Here is a 12,600-nt window from a genome sequence, read left to right on the forward strand (position 1 = left end):
TTGTAGCCTTCTGCACGTAGAAGCCTGTGTACTGGTATAAGACTGCACCAGTACAGAACTATTGTATAAAGAAGTTTCTTATTAAAAATAAGATTGAGACGACTTGCAGCAGGTGGTTTTCACCCACATTGGGTTTCCACCTTACATCATGGTGTTCATGTGTGTGATTATCTATTCTATTTTATTGCTCCTGTTTACTTTTCATATGGTTAATAATGTTATGATGCACTCATTAAGGATCAACTAACTGAATCATAAGTTTACTGGATGTACGCTTGTTGCATTACACACAGTTGCGTTTACACGCGGTTTGCCTTAACTAAAGTAGTTTATATGAATCTTAATATGGAAATGAAAAAGTTTTATTGATTTAATAACACTGGTTCACCCCCCCTCTTAGTATTATTTCCAACATACCTGTGCTTGATGTAGATGTCCCTGCTGCTTCCCACAATTCTTTTTCTCTTAACATCGTTTCCATGTCTTGCTCCATTTTCTGTATTCGTGCATTCTGCGCAATAGCTATTGTAAATAATTTTTCCTTTTCCATTTTTATACTATCAACTTCTTTAGCTTGAGGATGTTCCATGGATGGTAGCTTCAGTTGCTTTCTTAATGCTTGAATATCTGCCTCTTTTCTCTTTATAAGCTCTTCTGCTGCCTTGATATTAGCAGGGTCATGTCCTAGCTTTATTATCAAATCTTCTAGAGATTTGATTCTATTGTCTTTAGCAATGGAGGAAATCTTCTCAATCTTCAACTGAGAATGCATGTTGTTCAAGGATTACTGTAATTTGGAAGAAGTCATGGCCAAAATGGTAATTGTTGAAAATATCAACTCCACTGTTTTCTTGTGTAAATTGATTTGATCGATTTCATGAATCTTCTTTGTATCAATTGAGAAAATGGAGGCTTTTTAGTCTTGAACACTCCTAGGAGCTGGAACTAAAGGTTCCATGAAGGCCATTTGGAAATTTCCTTTCTCCGAGTCGAATGAAAAGAACAATCTATGCCGTGTTTTCACTGTCTACTTCCAAAATTCTGAGTAAGTTGAAGCCTTTAAAGCTTATTTTTTAAACTTTATCTCCCCGTATCTTGAAAATATACTTTGCTGAGTTGAAATATGAGAACTAGAAGATACTGGAGACTGAATTGTTGGTTCTATAGTAGGTGACTAAATTGTTTTTTTTGCTTGAGGAAAAGGAGTGACAAGAGTTCTTGTCAAAACTACTGTGGGCGAATGTTGTGTATCCTTTTCTTCTGGAGATTCATCCTGGATAACAATCACCCGAGGATCAACTTGAGGGTCTGATTTTTTAGTACTGTTTGGGTCCTTTTTTCTTCTTTTAAAAACAACAAATTTTGCACCTTGTGTTTCAGAGTCAGTAGGGGACATGGCCTCTCCCCCTTTTGACCTCGTTTTCCTTATGAATAGGTGTATGCGTGGATGGCTAACTACCAATCATTCTTCAGCTTCTTGTAAAGTACCCTTTGTCCATTCCTCTTGCTTATCATACTGTTCAATTTTGGGCCTTGGTGTATGTGCATAGGAAGTACTCTTCTGTTCCAATCTAAGTTTTGAAATGATGCCTAGAGGATCATAAGACCAAGAGAAACTAAGCTTAAATTTCATTTGACTTAAAATAACTTCCTCCTCCTTTGCTGTAGCTCTGGTGTTAACAATATAAGGACCTATATGAGCCTTTAGGTTGAACTATGCTTTAATTTTGTAGGATACAAAGTGCAGCTCATCCATGTTCAACATTTGTCTAGTGTAAATATTCTGACTGGTACAAACACTGGTAACCTTTGATGAGGTAACTATGATCCATATATTCTAATTTCAGTATAATTCTGGTATAAATACCAGTCTCCAACTTTTGATTCCTTTGAAAAGTGAAATATCTTCTTTATCTCTGGTGAAATCGTCGGGATCACATCATTGCAAAGCAAGCATAATGAGGTATGTAGAAACTTATCAACAAAATTAGTGTAAGTAGACTCCTCTGAGTTATTTCTAACTAGAGAAGTCCAGTGAATCATTGACAAAGGATTGGCCTCATTATCTGTCTTCTGTAAATGAAATTTGAACCCGTCTAACTGATGAAATAACATAAGTTAAACCAATACCAACTAATATTTTAAAACACCTTTGGATTTGAAATTTACAAATTGATCATGCATTTCATTGGAAAAAAATTAGCTGTAATTGAAAAGAATGGATATATTTTTTCCAACTACAAAACTTGAAAAAAATCCCAGAACTATTTCATCTACCCATTAATCATTATAATACCCAAGTAGTCAAGTTACCATAGAAATTACTTGTTTGGACATTTATGGGAAGATCGAGACTGGGTATGGGGGATTGGTCTGGGGTAATTCAACATTTTCGGGAAGGAAACATTCAAAGATTTGCGCTCTCTGAGGGAAAGTCAACTTTTTGTATAATTCCATCAATACATCAGCTGAGAAAGGATGATGGGAGGCTTGGTATTCAAGTTGTAGGGCCTGGAAAATACCTTCAGGGGAAATGGAGAAGATGAATTCATTATTTTGGGAAATAACAACTTTTTGGCTTGGCAAGTATTGGAGATGGCACCAAGTGGAGAATTCAGGAAAAAATGAGTTTGGGGGAAAATAAACTAAGGGAGAAGGGATTCCCAAACGTTTAGATCATCACTTTTGTCAAGGAATTTTTGTTTGGCCCAGTTGTGAAGTTCGTAAAGGTCGAATTCACATTGGGTCTCGACAATTTTATACTGGGTGTCGATTAGAGGGGATTTATCAAAATCAGGGACAAGGGGAATCATGGGATTTTTCTATGGAACTTTCCCCTTTCCTTTGCGTGTCGACATCTTGGAAATGGAACAATAGGAAGGTGGAAGAACAATATCATAAAATTCTTGATAGAAAGAATTCTAAAGGACAAGGTTACCCGGGTGAAATTTGGTCGACTTCGTGGAGGAAAAATTGTTGTAGAATGTTGACAGTTGGTGGCAGCTCGATCTTCGACCTGCAAAATCAATGGTGTGGTGAAAGGAGCGAATTGTAGGCTTCCAGGGGTTTTTATAGCAGTTCGATCAGTTGTATAACGAAAAACTTAACGTTATGGAGCAGGGGCAATTTATTGAGAAAACGAATAAACAACGAGAACTTTAAATGCAACAACGTTCAATATTGGATTTGGTGGTAAATATTTGAACGTTGAATGACTAGTTGACGTGGAGGGTGTGACGTGGCATGAAAAACGACGATAGTGGAGTGGCAGATGAGAAGACAGGTGGCGGGAGTTTACGAGTGGAGGTAACAGATAGTTGGAGAGAGATGGTGGTATTTCAGGGGGGCTGCAGGTGGTAAGTGGTTTCCTAAGGGAACCCCCCAAAATGCTCCAAGAGCCACCACTTTGCTCCAAGTGGTTTGGGCAGAAAACACTTTTCACCCCCCTGTGTTAACCGTCGCGTGTGGGGGGGGGGGATTATCCCTTCGCCTCAGTTCTTGTTAAGAATGCTCAGGGCCGTTGGTTGGAGCGCACCATTTAACTGTAAATGACAAACGAACCTTGTTGTATTATTTCATAACATAATACATTATAACCAAAGTTTGATAATAATGTATGAAATTGACATTTTGATTCGCTCGCTATAGGGGTTTATTTTTTATTTTATTTTCTTTTGTTTTCACACACACAGAGATATATATATATATATATATATATATATATATATATATATATATATATATCCCCTATTTATTTCTTTTGCCTTTTTCTTTCTCACTTTTTTGAATATCATATTTTTTATTTTTCTTCTTTCTTTAAACTTTTGAAAATAATTTGCAGGATGCAATAATTATTTACAACACCTCATGGGAGAAAATCAATAAATAATCATCAATTGATCCTATAAATTATAAGACCCGAATAATCCTCATCATTTTTTGTTCCACAAACTAGAGTTGGAGAACAACCTTCCATAAAATTAGTGATAAAAAGTGAGAGGCAAGAAGTAAATAGGGTTATGGGGAGGTATTTTTTTTGGAGTGACTTAGCTCTCAGCATCTCAAAAAAAAATCCATTTTGGCAGATGATGTGTAAGGCCATTGTTGTTTTTGGCCCATGGTATAAAAGTGCTACATATGATGAGTTACGAAGGCCAATTATTCAAGCATAAAAGAGGGACATCAACTATGTATTGGAAAAGTTGAAGCGGTCATGGGAGGTCACTTAATGCATAGTCATGTTTGATGGTTGGATAGATAGGAAGGGTAGGACCCTTTTAAATTTCTTGCTACATTATCCCAGGGATACTATGTTTATCAAATCAAAGGATGCATTTGCACACGTAAAAGATGCAACATTACTATGTGAGTTTTTGAATGGGTTCCTCTAGGGGACCAATTTGGCTAATGTGGTACAAATGATAATTGATAATGCAACTAATTATGTGGCTATTGGCGGGATTGTTATGGACATGCATCGTTCAATATTTTGGACTCCACGTGCTACGCATTGTATTGATTTGATGCTCAAGGATATGGAAAAACTTTCCTTTATTAGGAGGTGATTTAGGAGGCTAGGAACATCCCCAAGTTCATATATAGTCATGCTTTTGTTCTTAGCCTCATGAGGAAATGCAACAAAAACAAGGAGTTGCAAAGTCTTTCAATCACATGATTTTCAACACACTTCCTTACTCTTTATTGTTTGCTTCAATTCCAGTTTGAGTTGAAGCATATGTTCTTATGTGATGAGTGGCATGCATGTACATATCGCAGGAGAGATGATGGAAAATGCATTGTTAAATTGGTTCACATTGAGTACTTCTAGGAAGGTGTGGAAGAAGTGTTCTTGGTTAGTGAACCTTTTCTAAAGTTTATGAGATTTGTTGATGGTGACAATCCTGCAATGGGCTATTTTTATGAGACCATGGATACGTCCAAAGAAATTATCAAACCTTATTATATGGGCAAGGGCACCCATGGGTTTAATAAATAGTTGATTTTTTTGGATTTGATTGATCATCGGTGAACTAGGATGCCCCATTAACTCATTCACGCAACAAAACTTTTCCTCAACCCCACATTTTCCTACAAATGGAACTTTGATTTTGAAGGCGAGGTGATGGAAGGGATGCATGCTTGTATTTTAGGATGGTACTTGATGCCGAGTTTCACAACACAATCAATCACAAGATAGAAATATATTTGGAGAGTACTAGATTATTTTCCTTTGATGATGCGATTAGTTGAAGGACCACTTTGATTCAATGTAAGTCATTAAACTTTATAACTTCATATTTTTTTTTAAAATTTGCTTATTTTTATTTGAAAGTTTAATTATAGTTTCTTTATTTTCTATTTTCCATTTTAATGAAATGTAATTTAGTTCGCTTTCTTTCTTATCTGTTATAGATGTTTGGTGGTGAAACTATGTTGCAAGGGCACCAAATTTACAAAAAATTGCCATCAGAATCATCAGTCAAACCTGTAGTGCTTCGGGATGCGAGCACAATTGGAGTGTATTTGAAAAAGTACACTCAATGAAACACAAAAAGTTAGAACTTCAAATTTGAATAGAGAAATTACATTTACTGTAATTTATGACCCTTTAATATATTGTGACCCTCAAGACTCATTATATTTTCTATGAACCTCTTATAGGTTGAAGTTCTCATGTCTCGATGACTTAATGTATTTTCATTACAACTTCTGATTATGGATGAGGAAGATTGATAGAACACTATATGTGGATGCCATTTCCTTGGACAATATTGATGTATTGTCAAAGTGGAGGGTGGAGTCTAAGCAACCTATCATGGAGTAGGCGTCTAGATGGTTAGAGGAAGGACAAGTAGAATAATAGGAGAACCAAGAGGATGAAGAGGGGGAGGAGCAACAAGAGGAGGAGGAGCAAGGGGAGGATGTGGTAGTATTAGCACCACCTTTTAGAGAGAATGATGAGTGTGGTTCTACACCCACCAATCATCATTAGACACTTTTTGTGGTGCTAGGGCCTTTTTATGTTAGGGGTAGGCCTGGGAAACATCCCATCATCTTTTCCCATAAAAGGGGGAGAGGGCATTAGCTAGTTGCTAGTTTTGTTTTTGTTGTCATTGTACATCTACCTCATTATGATGAGATACATTTATATATGTCATGTCATTTTGTATTGGTTCTCTATTTTTGAGTCCTTGATTGGACAACTATCAAACTTCAGGATTCAATATCGACTATGATGGATCATTTTTAATTTGGCATTCACTACACACACAAATATACATATACATGTACACATACATATAAACACGCATACACATACACATACACATACACATACACATACACATACACATACACATACACATACACATACACATACACATACACATACACATACACATACACATACACATACACATACACATACACATACACATACACATACACATACACATACGTGCGTGTATAAATGTTTTCTCAATATTTTGTGTTTATTTGATGATGTTTTTGTTTTATATGTTTTTTTAAAATGAATATATTATGTAATTTTTATGTTTTTCATTTCTTTTTCTCGATTTTTTCCAAAACGATGTTTTCTGGACCCTCGCAGATTTTTTCCGATTCTAATTTTTTCAACATTGAATACATCTAAGAAACAAATGTAATATATGATTGAGAACAATCATTTCTTTCAAAGCAACTCAACCTTTTGTTATATGTATGCTTATGTAGATAGTTTAAACATTGTAAACACCTATGGCAGAATCGAAGATCGTGGATTATTCCATTGATCCATTAGAAGGGTCACGTGGGAACTACATTTTATTTTTGCTAAAGGAGGTGATGAAGGAGGGTTCGATAATGAAGAAGACAATAGATCCTTGGTGCAAGGAAATAAGAGGTCAAGGTAAGGAAATTATCTCCTTCTCTTAAAGTTATGTTTATGCACTAGGGTCATTTTTTTTCTCCTCTACTTTCTGAGTTTAAAGGTGACCCATCTACACTAAATTCACAGCTAGAGCAATCTATAGCGCATGTGAATCAATAGGGTGGGGATCCTCGAGGATTAGGTAGGACCATTTTCAATCAATGTGCAATGTAGGAATCCCAATTCCCTCCAACATTTTCCTTTTTATAGCCATGAATTATTAGAATGAAGGTTGATCACTTTATGAGCAAGGATGATTGGCCTCATTGAACCATAATGGACCATCAATATGAGATTAGGCCAAGCTCTGAAATGATCACATAAGGTGGAAATGTGATGTCGATGAGTGAAGTTTTAGTTGAAGGGTCATGTGTCTCATAGTATCCTATTTCTTCTTAATTGTTGAATTGCCAAACAAACCCTCAAAAAGTCCTTTTAAAGTTTAAGGTGATGGATTCTTCAAAGGAGAATGTTGGGAATGACTTTAAAGAAGACGGTAGGAGCGATATATCACTTGCATGCATTAAGATAGATCTTAGTGAGGACTATGTCTATGCCAACTAGTTTTTGGACCCCCATTATTATTATCTTTGCAAAGGAGGCTATATATGGTAGTGACTATCTGAAGATGAGTTGTTGGGAGGGAAGAATTTCATAGATTAGGGAGAAGGAATCTAAAGAGGAGTTTAAGTCATTAAGGAAGAAAAGGAGGAGAAATCCTTGCATAAAATTGTTAAAAGAAAGGATGAAGTTAGTTTTAAAAGAAGATGTTGTCATCGATCAAGTGAACTTATAACAAGAAATAGTTTTGTTTGTAAGATTTCAAGGGAGGGTCATTTTAGACAAAAAGACTCTCCAAATGGGTTGGAAAAATTTAGAGACAACAAACACTCTCATTTTCCAAATTATTTCAAAGGGTTAGGATAACATTCATATTTAGAAATGGAAGGGACAAACAAGTGATCAATGAAGACAATTGGTACAGTGATAGTGCATTCTTTCCCTTATGAATTTATGTCCTTGTTTTGACCCTTTAAAGGAGTCTATTGACATAATGACAATATTGGTAAATTTCTTTGTAATTCTATAAATGTATGGGCCATTAACAATAGATTGTGAAGATTTATTGATACAGGTAAGAAAACCCGTAGAACAAAGGTAACATCAATGGTTAGGCTCTATGTAGGATTTAATCTAGGGGATGGGTCTTGAGGTGCAACGAACATTCAAATAGGGAGGCGATTGTACAAGCAATTGATAAACTATATGGAAATTTCCTTTAGGCGTACTATTTTCAAATGATATGGACATATTAAAAGAGCTTCCCTAAAGAAAATTGAACTTGAGTTTCATTCAAAAGATGAATCTGTAAAAGCACTTAAAGTCCAACGGAAAATACTTGAGCCCATGGAAGGACATGAACTTCAAGGAGAAAGACAAAGTATGATGATATCATATTTTTAACTAATTTCTCCAAGGAAAATACACATATAATTCATACAAAGGAATCGATGGATATCCTATGGAAAAACCTAATATTTACGGAGAAAGAAATGATTTCTAGAGACTATGGTTGCAAAATTATCTTCCAAAGACATTGTGAATGGGTCCTTATAAACCTAGAAAAGTCAAAGGAAAGGTGGAGTTAGACTCAAAATGTTAATGGTTTCAATCGTGACTAAGGGATTCAGATGGTGTTTGGTCACAAGGATAAACATTTTTCTCTAGAAGCCCTACTAAAGGAGGAGACATTTGTTGACGTAGTTGTATTTAAAGGTAGGAAGGGCCTCGTGTCTAAGAAGAATATAGGGAAGAAGAATAAAGAAGAATAAGAATCCTATAATTACATGAAATTTTCAAAAGGGAACTAGAAAGGATAAGAAAAATACCTTTACCCAAAGAAGAATTACATTCCACACCCACGGGGATAATGAGAGGATAGTTTCTTACTTTGAAATCATCTACAAAAAAGGGAAGCAAAATGTTGTTGTAGATGCACTCTCAAGAAAGGATGAGGATGTGGAAGCATTGTTTTGTGCTATTTCTATTATCCAACCATATTGGATAGACGAAGCAAGGGATGAATGGAAGAAGGAAGACTAATTGTGGCCACTCATTCAAAAGTTGCATAAGATCTCAGTTCAAACAATATTTCCTGAACTTGACGAGGAAGGAAAAATCACATTGGAACCTAGAGTAGTCACAGAAACAAGAACCCGACAACTACGAAATAGATCAATTTCAGAGTATCTCATCAAGTGGAAGAACTTACCCGCTGAAGGTTCCACATGGGAGGAAAAGAATTTTGTACATAAGCATCAAGAACTACTCAAGTGTTGAGGACAACACTTTTTGAATGAGAGGGGCATGTTAGGTCCCTATACTACTAGTGTAACCCCTTATTGTTATTAGTACAACCCCCTTATTATATTGTTGTGCCTATGTAGTCCCCATATTGTTATTATTGTGCCCCATAGAAGCCTACTATTGTTATTATTGTGTAATGTAAAGGAGGTTTCCCCCTCGAAGAGGCTTATTTTGAAGACTTACATCTATATTTTCTTCTATTTTGTGAGCTGGTTGCATAACATTTGGTATCAGAGCTCTGGATTCTAGGGTTTCGCTGTTCCAAACAGGCCATTGTCGAATTTTCGCTATAACTTTTTTTTCTGCGATGTTTCAGAAGCTAAAAAAAAAACCCATTTGAGAAGAAATCGCGCTGAACCTCGGGTATGAATTTCAGATCTTGTATCACTATATTTTAGGATGTAGAATCTGAGGAAGTTAGGGTTTTTGCAAGCTCCGGAATTCCATCTCAAACAGGTCATCGTGGAATTTTCACTATAATTGTTTTTCTACAAAGTTTCAGGCTGTGAAATTAAAACCCATTTGAGCCGAAAACTGGGTGAAGCTCGGGCCCAAATTTCAGATCTTGTGTTGCTATAGTTTCGGAGATACAGTCCAATACATTTAGGGTTTCTATAGGTCCCCAAATTACATCCCAAACAGGTGACCTTGGGACAATCGTCATAACTCTCTCTCAGAGCATTGGATTCGAATTTCATAAAAAGTGACAAAAATAAAACGGACTAAAGTTTGTTGGGTATTAGTTTCAGAACCTAAGGCTGAAACAGTGACACGTGGCACTTCGTACAAGTTCGCTCTACTGAACTAGTCTATAATCAAGTCATCGTGGGAGATTTGACATAACTCTTCCTTGAAAAATCCAATCTTGATTAGACTTGCGGGATTAGAAAGAGGACTCAGAGGGCTAATGCAGGACAAAATTTTCGAATTTGGAGATATGAAATTATAGAGTTACAGTCGTTTCAAGATCAAGCTCCTAAAATCAAGAAAAGGCGATATGAGGAAGTTTGATGGCAAGGATCCAGTAAATTAGATACTACAGATGGAGCAATATTTTGATCTACATGAGGTGCAACTGTTACAAAAGGTATGTATTGCATCTTCATATTTAGAACCAGACCAATTTTTATGGTATAAAGGGCTTTGTTCTCGTAAACCACTTGTTACGTGGTCAATTTTCACGGAGGAAATGATAGCACATTATGATGATACAAAGAGCAACACCTTCTTTAGACAATTGATAAATCTCAAACAAAAGTGTTCAATGGAAGAGCACATTGAGGACTTTCAAAAATTGAATATAAGAGAAAATGATATTCCAGAGAAGCAGAGGATTGATGTATCCATAGGGACTTTAAAGGATAACATTCAACATGAGATTTGTCTTTGGGAACCTGATTCATTGGAGAGGGCATTCAGGTTGGCAAGAAAAGTGGAAACCAAAATTATGGCAACAAGGAAGTCTACCCCTCACAACTATAAATATGGAAGTGTTGTTTCTCCTAGCCTTCCACAACCTACAAGGTTGACACCACAACAATTGGAAGAAAAAATAGCAAAAGGGCTTTGTTACAATTGTGATAACAAATACATTAAAGGTCATAAGTGTGTTGAGAAGAAATTATTTTACATTGATTGTGAAGAGGAGGAAGAAAAGGATCAAGAAACGTCAAAGGAAGAGGATATACACTAGGAAATAACGCCAAAGAAAGAAGAAATGAATCCTACCATATACTGTGAAGCATTGGCAAGAATTACCACTCCTCAAACTCTCAAGATAGAAGGACATATCAAGAAGAAAAATGTTCAAGAAGTGAAAGATCACATCGAGCATCAAGAAATGAATCTGACCATATCTTGTAATGCATTGGCATAAATTACCATTCCTCAAACTCTCAAGATAGAAGGACATATCAAGAAGAAAAAGGTTCAAGCAGTGAAATATCACATCGAGCATCAACAACAAGTTCTCCAACTTTTAAAGGATAACACCACTTTGGTACAGAATCAAATGAAACAACATGCATATCAACATCGCAGTGAAATAATTTTTGATGTAGGTGATTGGGTACTTTTACGATTACATTCATACAAGCAAATGTCCCTCAAGCAAGCTATTTATGAGAAGGAAATGTTGGCAATACTACATGCACTTAAGAAATGGTGACCTTACCTAATGGGAAGACATTTCAAGGTAAAAACAGATCATGATAGTCTTAAATACTTTTTAGAACAAAGATTATCTTCAGAAGAACATAAAAAAAGGGTCACAAATATGTTGGGTCATGACTTTGAAATCATATACAGAAAAGGGAAGCAAAATGTTGTTGCAGATGCACTCTCAAGAAAGGATGAGGATGTGGAAGCATTGCTTTGTGATATTTCTATTATCCAACCAGATTGGATAAACAAAGCAAGGGATGAATGGAAGAAGGACGAAGAAATGTGGCCACTCATTCAAAAGTTGCAGAAGATCCCAATTCAAACAATATTGCTAGAACTTCACGAGGAAGGAAAAATCATATTGGAACCTGGAGCACTCGTAGAAACAAGAACCTGACAGTTACGAAATCGATCAATATCAGAGTATCTCATCAAGTGGAAGAACTTACCCGCTGAAGATTCCACATGGGAGGACAAAATTTTTATACGGAAGCATCAAGAACTACTCAAGCGTTGAGGACAACACTTTTTGAAGGAGAGGGGCATGTTAGGTCCCTATACTACTAGTGTAACCCCTTATTGTTATTAATACAACCCCCTTATTATATTGTTGTGCCCATGTAGTCCCCATAGTGTTATTATTGTGCCCCATAGAAGCCCACTATTGTTATTATTGTGCTCTTACATTATTATTGTTATGTCGGCTCTGATTATATCATGACCCCTTAGACTCCTATATATAGAAAGGAGGTCTTGCCATTTGTATGATCCAAGAATTTTTCATTTGTGTAATGTAAATGAGGTTGCCCCCTCGAAGAGGTTGAATTCTAAGGCGTTTATCTCTCTTTTCTATCTTTTTGTGAGCTGGTTTCATAACATAACACTTCTCTAAATTTTTGTCCAAAACATTTTCCTAGAGATGGGAAGAATTGCATTTAAGGTTAATAGTGATGTGAAATGAAGGAATTCAAGTTATATGAGGGGGACTAGGTGATGATCAAACCTAGCCTTCTTCCTAATCAACATGAGGGAGAAGATATTTCCTTACTTTAGCCCAGTGAATCATCGAAGAAGAAATACAATGAACCAAACAAATAATATCATTAGGGTCCTTAGAGCATGAAATGCCTCCCTAAGGGTTA

This window comes from Pinus tabuliformis, chromosome 2_2 (assembly GCF_031772625.1).
Source record: "Pinus tabuliformis cultivar Carrire ecotype Pingquan chromosome 2_2, CPIR1, whole genome shotgun sequence".
Lineage (NCBI taxonomy): Eukaryota > Viridiplantae > Streptophyta > Pinopsida > Pinales > Pinaceae > Pinus > Pinus tabuliformis.